The sequence below is a fragment of the Amblyomma maculatum genome, chromosome 1 (assembly GCF_055883805.1).
Source record: "Amblyomma maculatum isolate TAMU_Amacu chromosome 1, ASM5588380v1, whole genome shotgun sequence".
Lineage (NCBI taxonomy): Eukaryota > Metazoa > Arthropoda > Arachnida > Ixodida > Ixodidae > Amblyomma > Amblyomma maculatum.
In genome coordinates, this window is record NC_139344.1 from 503,429,379 (window position 1) to 503,439,582 (window position 10,204).

The 10,204-nt window shown below is 45.0% G+C and overlaps 1 long non-coding RNA gene across 1 annotated transcript in view; it reads right to left on the reverse strand.

The window, feature by feature from the left end:
• LOC146210344 (uncharacterized) overlaps positions 1–8,959 on the reverse strand; it is a 44,186-nt gene extending 35,227 nt beyond the window's left edge. Inside the window, exons 1-2 of the long non-coding RNA XR_014703532.1 lie at positions 8,743–8,959; positions 8,451–8,614 (exon numbers count right to left, since the gene is read on the reverse strand). This is a non-coding gene — a long non-coding RNA (uncharacterized LOC146210344). The remainder of the gene's footprint in view (positions 1–8,450; positions 8,615–8,742) is intronic.
• Between the last annotated feature and the right edge of the window lie 1,245 nt (positions 8,960–10,204).

The following is a 10,204-nucleotide window of genomic DNA, read 5'->3' on the forward strand; positions in this document are numbered from 1 at the left end:
TGCATAGGCCTGCACAACCTTCAGTTTATACCGCTTATTAAGCCTAATTACGATATCTGCAGCCCTCTCAATAATACTATAGAATTCATCTGTATTACCGCTATATACTTATTGACAAGGAAACCTACTCCTAGTTGTCGCCTCTCTGGTAAACCTCGATAACACAGTACATGCCCATCCTTCAGTACAGTATATGCCTCATTCGGCCTCCTAACCTCACTAAGCCCTATGACATCCGATTTCATGCCCGTAGTTCCTCTAACAGCACTGCTAAACTAGCTTCACTAGCTAGGGTTCTAGCATTAAACGTTGCCAGGGTCAGTTTCCAATGGCGGCCTGTCCAGCGGAGCCAGGCTTTCTTAACACCCCCTGCTGCGTCACAGGTCTGACCGCCGCCGTGGTCAGATGTGCCGCAGCCTCTGGTGACTGAGGGCCGGGGTTTTATGGAGCTTATCATAGGAGGTTGTGGCCAATTACTGCACCAGGGTGGCCAACTCCTGTGCTGGTGAGGGAGTGCGTTGCCGGCAGGTCGCACCCGAAACCTGTTTATGCAATTCACACGCGGATTTTTTTTTCATTCGGTGGAGAATTGCGCGGCACCGGGATTTGAGCCCCGGTCCTCTTGCATGCGAGGCGGATGTTCTACCGCTACGCCACCGCTGCACTTTTATTTTTGATCTGTGTAAATGACATTGTACATTGCACAGATAATTTTTCCGTTATTTCGTACGCAGTGGATACCGCAGTCTTAATTACTGGCATTTTGTACAAAAATATTGAAAGTAAGGCTAACAAGACACTAGCTGATTTAAAGGCCTGGGCTGAGGTAAATTGTTTTAAAATAAACCCCATTAAAACAAAGGTCATTCTGTACATGCCTAGAGGTAAAGGGATGACAGAACAGATGAGTGTTTTTTGGCTCCCAACCGTTAGTGATGGTGGACTCTGTAAATAGTCTTGGAGTACATTTTTCAAAGCATCTTGCCTGGAATGAACACACTGACTATCTCCAATCGAAATTGTCATCTGCCACCGGTGCCATTGCTCGTGTGCGACGCATTCTCCCTGCCAAAGTGAAAATCATTCTTTACAGTGCTTCAGTGTTATCGCTCATACAGTACTGCATAGTGTTGTGGCGCACAACTGGTGTGACAAATTTGCGCAGGCTATATTTGCTGCAGAAAAGAGCCGTGCGTTATATTGCTGATGTTCATTACACTTTCTCCACGAAACCTCTTTTTCCAAAATAAGATATTCTTCCTGTATTTTGCTTGTACAATTATAGGTTGATGCTACGTTATAAAGAGTTTGTTAAGTTTCACAGGGATTATGCAGTTCGTCTTGCAAAATTACAGGTGAACGCAAGCGATCGTCAGACAAGATATAAAGAAATGTGGCTTGTGCCCACACCTAGGACATGTTATGATCAACAATCTATCTTACACGCTACCCTCGCTGCTAAACTTACTAAACCGGCAGGAGTTTGATCCTACCTGTCACCAAAAGGGTATCATCAAATGTTTTTGCCAACTTGCTTTTTTGCAGGACTAAAATAATGGATTCCATTTTGTTCGCATCCTAATGGACAGCTTCTATTTTATTGTTAAAATTATTTGTGCTCGCATTTTCATTTATTTGTTTTTCTGGTGTTTGCCACTTGCTGTGTGTATTGTTCCATGCTTTTTGCTACTTGTCTATTTTTGTAAATTTGATGTATGACTGGCCGTCATCTTGCTGTTTGCTGACTTGTAAGGGGTCGGGACCTCATCAAGCTCTCCGAGCTTTTAGTCCCGCACTCCTCCTTTTCAAAGAAAATAAAGACGTGATTGATTGATACAGCTGAATTCTGACATTAATTCAGAATCCATTGCGTTAGAGGTTAGCATTTCTACGCCACCACACCTTTTGCCTGTGTGGTTCATGTAATAAGATTTACAAGCCGGAAATATGAACACGTCCTCTTCCGAGGCAAACCATGTTTCTCAGAACATCATGATATTAAAGCGTATTTACGCTTCGCCGAAAAAACAGGCATCCTGCCTATTTCTACCGGAACTCAAGTTAAAATGAACAAAACTAAGGCACTTCTGAAAACTGGTATCGCGAACATATTTCAGGTTTACCACGTCTACCTGCGCAGTCGAGGAATCCAGCGTGATCGGAGCAAAAACAAATATACAAACGGAGGGTTTTTCAGCCCTAGTGAAAAATCCCGTATCGCGACAAACGGGTTAGAACCGGTCCTGTATTATCCCGTATAAATTTTATACCGGTGTGATCAGTCCTGTATGAAGCTTAAACGGGCTTATATAGGAAAGGTCATGTCCAGTGTAAATCTCAATCGCAACGGTTCAGTCCGTATATAGAGTTATATTAGGGCAGACCATTTCCAGTAGGCATCTTATACATGACATCCCAGTCAGGTATGGATATGAAACAGGACGGACCAGTCCTGTATGAAGCTTAAATGGGTTTATGTCGGACAGGTCATGTTCGGTATGAATCTCAATCCGGACGGTGCAGTCCGGTATCGAGTTAATACAGGGCAGACCATGCATCTTATACATGACATCCCACACTGGTATGGATATGGAACAGGGTGGACCAGTCCTGTATTGAGCTGATATACAGGAAGAGTCATGTCCGATTTAACAGAAACCGGACGAACCCGATATGAATGAAACTGATACGGGACAGAGTATTTCCGCTTCTCAGTTTCAATTCGGGCGGATCGTGAAGCTCAACCAGGATGACCACGTCGGAACATGCCTTCGCGCTAAATAAGCATGAAGCCATACATATTATACGTTACAACTTTTCTGTATATGTGGAGCACGCGTTGTTTCGCAAATACCTAGCAGATATGAAGCCGTAGATGAGTGCGCTAGCTAGTACATACACGCATTTCGTTTTGCTTTTGCGTGTATGTACTTCGCTGCAGCTTGTACAATCTTGCGGTGCATCTTCATATCTGCGACTGAAGATCTGCCACCTTCAATGCGAAAGTGCACGCAAGAACGTAGCGTTTCGTTAGCGAGGATAAAATACGCTCGAGAATAAATGAAACACATCGCTGACCATCGAAATATGCACAGGTCAGCTGGACATCGGGAGTCGCTTCCTCGACTGTTTATGTATGCAAAACACTTGGTCAGAAGTAAATTCATTGAAGTCGCGGCTCCGCTGGCAGCAGGTGAAGCTAAAACAAGCAGTATTACAAGTATTACAAGTGTTGGTGCACCGCATATATCTATATGTAGCAAAACTTGCATGCGTTCGAAGACGATGACAAAACACATCAGCACTAGTAAATTGTGACAGTCTGAGGTTTGTCTGCAAGAAAGCGATACATTGTAAAGATGCGGGACACGGATAACCCTTCGTGATAGCCAGGAAAAAGATTCAGCGTGTTTAAAGGGCGACCGTTCAATTACGACCACAAATTCTACACTCTACTAAAATACACAAACTAAAAAAGAGCAATGTCGACTACATAAGCAGAAATATAGCCACTACCACCGTATCCTGCCGTGGTGTAGTGGTTCCGATAATATTCCTGTATGTAACTTAATTTTGAAAGCAAGGGCTTTTATCTGCCATGGGGTTCACTTTGCTTAATATGCAAACAGCCAGAGACAATAGATCATGTATTTCTGCACTGTTGGGAGGGTGTCTATTTTTGGGATGTGCTGCAACGAACTTTTAAAAAAGAATTACCATTAGACTCACACGAGATTAGATTCCTGCCAACTGAAAATAATGATGGGATTCCACTTGATACGGTTATGCTAATAGGCCTGCACAGCCTATGGCGGTCCAGAATGGCGGGTTTTCACTGTGACCTTGACGCCCGCCCTGCAAGGCTCTACTTTCGCGAGAGTATACACGCATTGGTTGAAATGCACAAATTGAAGACCACTGTGTCAGACTGGATTCCAAGAGTCGAACCTTTATGCGAGCTGAAGGAATTTTAACTTGACAAAGGCGACTCGTATGAGCTTGCCGGCTTCTGTATTAACAGTGTCATGCTTGTGGTAACCGCTCTGCTGTGAGCATTCTGTTTGTAGCGAGTTTTTGTTGGTTTTGTTGCGTGTTGGTGATGACCGGCAATAAAGAAAAAAAATGCCGTGGTGTAGTGGTTAAAGTGCATGCTTGCTGGCTGAAAAGACCGAGGTTCGAATCACATGTTATTTCGTTTTCTTTTCTATTTTCTTTATGTTCCTTTTTCTTTTTTTTCTTTTCTTTTTCTCAATGTAGTGGTATTATTTTATATCTCTGCATGCTTTTTCCAGCCTGGCGTCCAGTTTTTTTTCTGAAACAAGGGCCACGGACCACACAGGAATTTCCTGAATGAGAGCTCCGCGCGGTTTCATTTCGGTTCAGCCTGTATCAAATAACCAGAAACCGGACGCAAGCGTCATTTCTGGAACAGATACTGGACAGAGTCGTATTACGCTTCTGAACAGAAGCCGGGCCGATCGACGAAGCTCAACCAGAATGACCATGCCGGACACGTCAGCGCACTAAATAAGCATGATACCAAACATATTATACAACTATTCTGTATGTAAAGGGCACGCTTCGTTTCCCAAATACCTCGAAAATGCGAAGCCGTCGAAGTGTGCGCTAGCAAGCATATACGCGCGTCGCGTTGCTTTTGCGCGTACAACAGTCGCTGCAGCTCGTACGATCTTGCGGTGCGTCTTCATTTCTGCGACTGAAGATCTGCCGCCTTCAGCGCGAAAGTGGAAGCACGAACATATCGTTTCGCTAGCGATGACAAAAAACTGTTCGAGAAAAAATAAACAAACATCGCTGACCATCGAAAGATGCGCAGATAGCCGCACACCGGGCGACGCGTTCTCGAATGTTTACATATTGAAACCGCTCAGTCGGAAGTGTATTCATTGACATCGATGCTCCGCTGGTAGCACGTGAAGCTAAAACGCCCCGTATTAAGCCGCGTTCAGACTACGTCCGCAACGCACGTATCGTTCGTAAGGATCGTAAGCGTAAGCGCAAAAAACGTAACGTGTCTGTTCAGACTGCTGTCGTATTGAGCGTAAAATGCGCAACGTACGCAGCCAGCGTGGGCGTAAATGTCGGAGGACCCGCGACTTTTACGACTATTACAGATACGTCTGTTACGCGCGACCAATGCGCACAGCCGTTTCGGTTTTCCCTTTCCGGTCACGGGGCTTCCAGTCCTTTCAGATTTCGCGCGCAAACCACTAGTAGGCGACATCATCCAACGCTCCTACTCTGCTGCAGTGTCTCGGCTCGCCGGTATTATATTGGTGTTTTGTCGGTGATTGTGTCTGTGTCAGTGAATGTGTCTGTCCGCAGCTTGGTCATGTGCAGTGCGGAATCTTCGCTGTGGAATTATCAGCCTCTCATAAAAAAAGTTCGGCAGAGGCCGGCTCTCTACTGTCTCTACTACGAGTAGCTGAAATCGCACAGAGAGCAGTGCAAAACGATGCCTGGCTGCAAATTGCCAGTGCGCTGAGTCAAAGTAGTAAGTGGTTTATCAATCCGTTTTTTCATGCGCGAACAAGCTCTCAACAAGCAAATGTTTCCTCTAGTTTAGAAAAGTGAGGTTATGGAGGCGGGGAATGCCCGCTTCATCCCCGTGCATTCTCGCAGCCCATCGGCTCCGTTGACAAGTGAGGAAACAGTTGGCCTGCAGCGAAAGGCCGATGCGGGGAGACGTTGCGGTGGGGCCGCAGAACAGAGCTGGTGCGGACTCGTCGAAGTTTGAAAGAAGCTCACCGTAAAAGAGAAAAAGAAAACAGCATTTTCTGAGGGGGGACGAGGTTCCGCGGACGTTTCCGAGTCTGCCGCGCGCCCCGGCTCATTGTCTGGAGTCAGTAGTACGGCCTTTGAGTCACCGCCCCGGCCCGTCTCCAAGATCGCTCCGGGGCACTGGTAAAATCGCAAGCAGGGATGCAGGCGGACCGTACGTCGACAATGAGAGCGGGCGCGTGAAATGTTCGAAGGAGTGAGCGGTGCGTCAACACGGTGAGCGGACGTTTGAAAACTGTGTGCGAACGTGCGTGTGTGAAACGAAGTGTATTTATAATCGAGTTGTTAATTGTTAATATACCCATTGTTCTTTTTCGTATTTTATTTGTGTGTCCAGTCTTTTCTTTCACATCTCATTTAGAGCTTGAAGAGCCCAGACCTCCGCTATCAGCCGCTTGCTAACCAGCGCCATGTTGAGAGCGCTGATTGGCCGGTCGTAAAGAACGCATCTTACCGAACGGCCCAGTGCGAACATGCGCGGTCGCAAGCTACGTAAACGGGAGTTCCAGCCGCTATGCGCACTGCGATAAATACGATACTTACGACGGATGCGCACGTAGTCTGAACGCGGCTTTACAAGTATTAGTGCACCGGAAATCTCTATGTAGGAAAACTTACAAGCGTTCGTAGACGATGAAAAACACATCAGCACTAGTAAATTGTGATATCTTAAGGTTTGCCTTCAATAAAGCGACGCATTCTAAAGATACGGCACATTTGTGAACCCTCGTGACAGCCTGCAAATATATTCGTCGTGTTTAAAGGGCGATCGGTGAATTACGGCCGCAAATTCTACAGCTAAGGAAAATATACAAAGTACGAAAGAGCAAAAGTAGCTACATATACTGAATAATAACCGCAGTAACCATAACCCATCGTACAGTAGTAGTTACTATAACGAAAAAAAGTAGTCGTAGAGTAGTGGTTAAGGTGCCCGTCTGAGGACCACGAAGACCGAGGTTCGATTCCACACTTGTTAGTAAAACCTTTTTTTATTTATTATTTTAAATGTAGTCGTTTTATTTTATATTGTTGCATGCTTTTTCCGCCCTGGCGAAGCGTTTCTTTCCGGAAACGAGGTCCAACAACCATATAGGCCATTCCGGTATCAGAGCTCCGCGCGGTTTCATTCCGGACGTTCCAGGGCAGTACAGGAATTCCCTGAAATAGCCCCAATCCTGTATCGCAGATCCTGTACAGTAAACCTGTATACAATTTCCTGTACGAATTTTATACAGGATTTTTCAGTAGGGAGGTAGTGCCATGTCATAGCTTATCAAGGTCAGCCATGCAACGAATGACAACGGCGCTATCGTCCTCATTTTTCCTCAATAGAATCCTGTCATTGCAATGCCATGAAAATCGATAGTCGTTGTTCTCTGCCCATTCCTTAGCGCGACGGAGCAGTTCTCTGTTTTGATGTGTCATGTTTTCAGTGATGGTGACTCCAGATGAACCATTTCTGAGGGCTTTACGCTTTTCCAGCCATTTATCTCGGGTTGACTGGTGGGCAAACCGAACAAGAATTCCAGGCGTGTTTTTTGGCATGAACGGAAACCTGTGAATAGCGTCAATGTCATTCGCCGTTAGCTCTGGCAGGTTAACAGTTTTAGCCACAGCATTCAACTCACACATCAAGTCCTCATTTGGCGTAGCTCGGATGCCATGAACTTCTATGTTTAACTTTTTGCTACGAAATTCCAAATCATTCACAGTCGCTTTCAGTTGGTGAACGTCACTTGAAGTATATACCGCAACTAATTTGTCTACACGTCTGTTCAAGTTACTAATGTCTTTTTCTTGTTTAACTTCTCGGTTCAGGATGTCGTCATACTTCTGGGACAATAAATCGATTGAGTCCTTAATTTCCCCAACTTGGTGACCCGTGAAATTATTGAGGCCGCACAAATCGCATGGTCAAATGACGCCTGTGTCAGCAGCCCGTCCTTGGCGTTGTCAGCAAAGGAGCTTAGATATCTAGCTACAGGGAAGTGACGTGGTGGCATCGCACGAGTTTTCAAGTGTTTAATCAAATGTGTATCGCTTCTCTGTTTTCTCTTGTTGTTTGGAGCCTGATATATATATTACCACGTTCCGAGCAATAAACTTCAGTTGCAAGTCAGCGCCTGTCCGTGTTGTCTTCCTTCCGTCCTTGTCGAAGTCGCGCTGTTCTTCAGAAAATGTCATACCAACTCGCCCAAGCATCAGTTCTAACATCCCCAACTTGCGCAGGCAATCCTGCAAGAGCATCAAGCCTTCGAGTTATATTCGCCAGGCAAACAGTTAGTTCAGAGTCCATGCTCCCTCTGTCCCAACCTTTGGCTTTTGATGGACGGCATGCCACGCATCGCCATGCCCTGCGCCCGCTCTCGCCTTTGGCCTTAAATGTTGACTCCGACCAGCCAGAACAACCACCATTATGATAGGAAGACTCACATTCGCAGCACATCAGGAATTGGCCGTCTTCTGGCAGGGACTCATTGCAGGATTGGCAAGTGTCTGCCATGACTCGTGGACCAGAAACTCGGGGTATCACACAGTACAAAAAAGATATATAGAACACATACTACTGAGCAAAGCACGGAACACAGGGCAACGGCGGTAACAGTAGCGGAGCGTTAAGCAACGAGTAAGTAAATTTTACCAACCTGGATAAGCAAAAGTAAAAGAGCAGATAAGCCAAGCGTCCTTTCGCCACCGCCGCCGGTGTGTCCAGCTGTACTTCCGGCACAGAAAACACGACACTTGCACGGGGTGGATGACGTCAATCAGGGCGCAGTATCGCAGCCAGGGCAGCTGTTGCAGGGGAAGTCTGGAGGGTGAAGAAATTCCAAGCTGAACAACACATAGAAAAAGGAACCGTTGCCTTGAAAAACACCAGCAGGCACGTCGTTTCCAAGGCACGAACAGACATCGCCTGCCCAGATGTTGAAAACCCACCTGGATAAGCAAAAGAGAAGATAAGCCAAGCGTCATTTCGCCTCCGCCGCTGCCGCCCGTGTGTCCAGCTGCAATTCCGGCACAGGAAACGCGACAACGCTTGCATGGGGTGGATGACGTCAATCAGGGCACAGTATCACAGCCAGGGCAGCAGTTGCAGGGGAAGTCTGGATAAGCAAAAATAAAAGAGCAGATAAGCCAAGCGTCCTTTCGCTACCGCCGCTGCCGCCAGTGTCAATGTTTAACATTGGCATGCTGGCCAATAATAACACATCGAGTTTAATACTTTACTTAACGTTCACTCCTGTGTAAATGTCATCATGTCACCTACACGGATTACGACAGAATCATAAACGCTTTTAGATCTTTTCATAACAAACTACAAAACAGATAGCTTGAAGTCTGGCCATAGCGCGTATGCTGTGAATGATCACATGCCAATATTCATATATGTTAATCTCACTCCCAATTCCCAACGACAACCGCACCAAACGTTATTTTATCGAGTTATAAATGATCACACGTTATGCGAGTTGAAGGAACACATGTTTTTGAGGAGAGTGACCCTGATGAAGCATAAGCAAAATTTTTAGAGATATTTACTGACATTTGTTATGCTTCTTTCCCACTGAAGAAATTCTCCCAATCAAAGAAAAGTAGAAAACCATGGGTCGACAAAGACATGTTGCAGTTGATAAAAAAAATTAGATAAACTTTACAGACTGTTTTTACAAAGTAGTTGTCCTGAAGCGCTGAAAACGTTGAAAAAATTTAGGAACTTTGTCACAAAGCAACTTCGTGTCGCTAAAAAGCAATATATTCAATTGGTGGACAATCTGGAAAGGTTTGGAAGGTCTTCAAATCTATCTTTGATTATTCTTCCGAACCGACCACAAAAATTATTCATGAAGGGATTGAATTAAAAGGTGCATTTAATGACTACTTTCTTTGCTTTGCTGGTACATCAAACGGCGACGTAAATCTGTCTAATTTGAGTGCCCGAAATAGTGAAACAATATTTCTAACATCGGTTACAGTAAATAAATTCATTACAGAATTTTTATCACTTAATAATAGTAAAGCTACAGATGCTTCTGGTTTCCAGATACAGCCCATGAAATTTACTATCAACATTCTTGCACCTTGCCTTGCCCATATCTTCAACCTACTGTGGTGTCCGGCGTTTCCCCGCATCCTATGCAACGGGCAAAAGTTACAGTAGTTTATGAAAAAGGAAACAAAAATGAAGTGGCAAACTATCGCCCGATATCAATCTTACCTGTGTTTTCGAAAGGCCTCGTAAAAGTTACTCTTAAACGGCTATCCTGCTTCACTGAAAGATATAACATTATCACTACAGCTCAATATGGCTTTCGTAAAAACATCGACTGAGTTAGCTCTCCTTGCTCCTAAAGAGTTCATACTAAAAACTTTTAATGAAAAAACATGGTACTTGGATTAT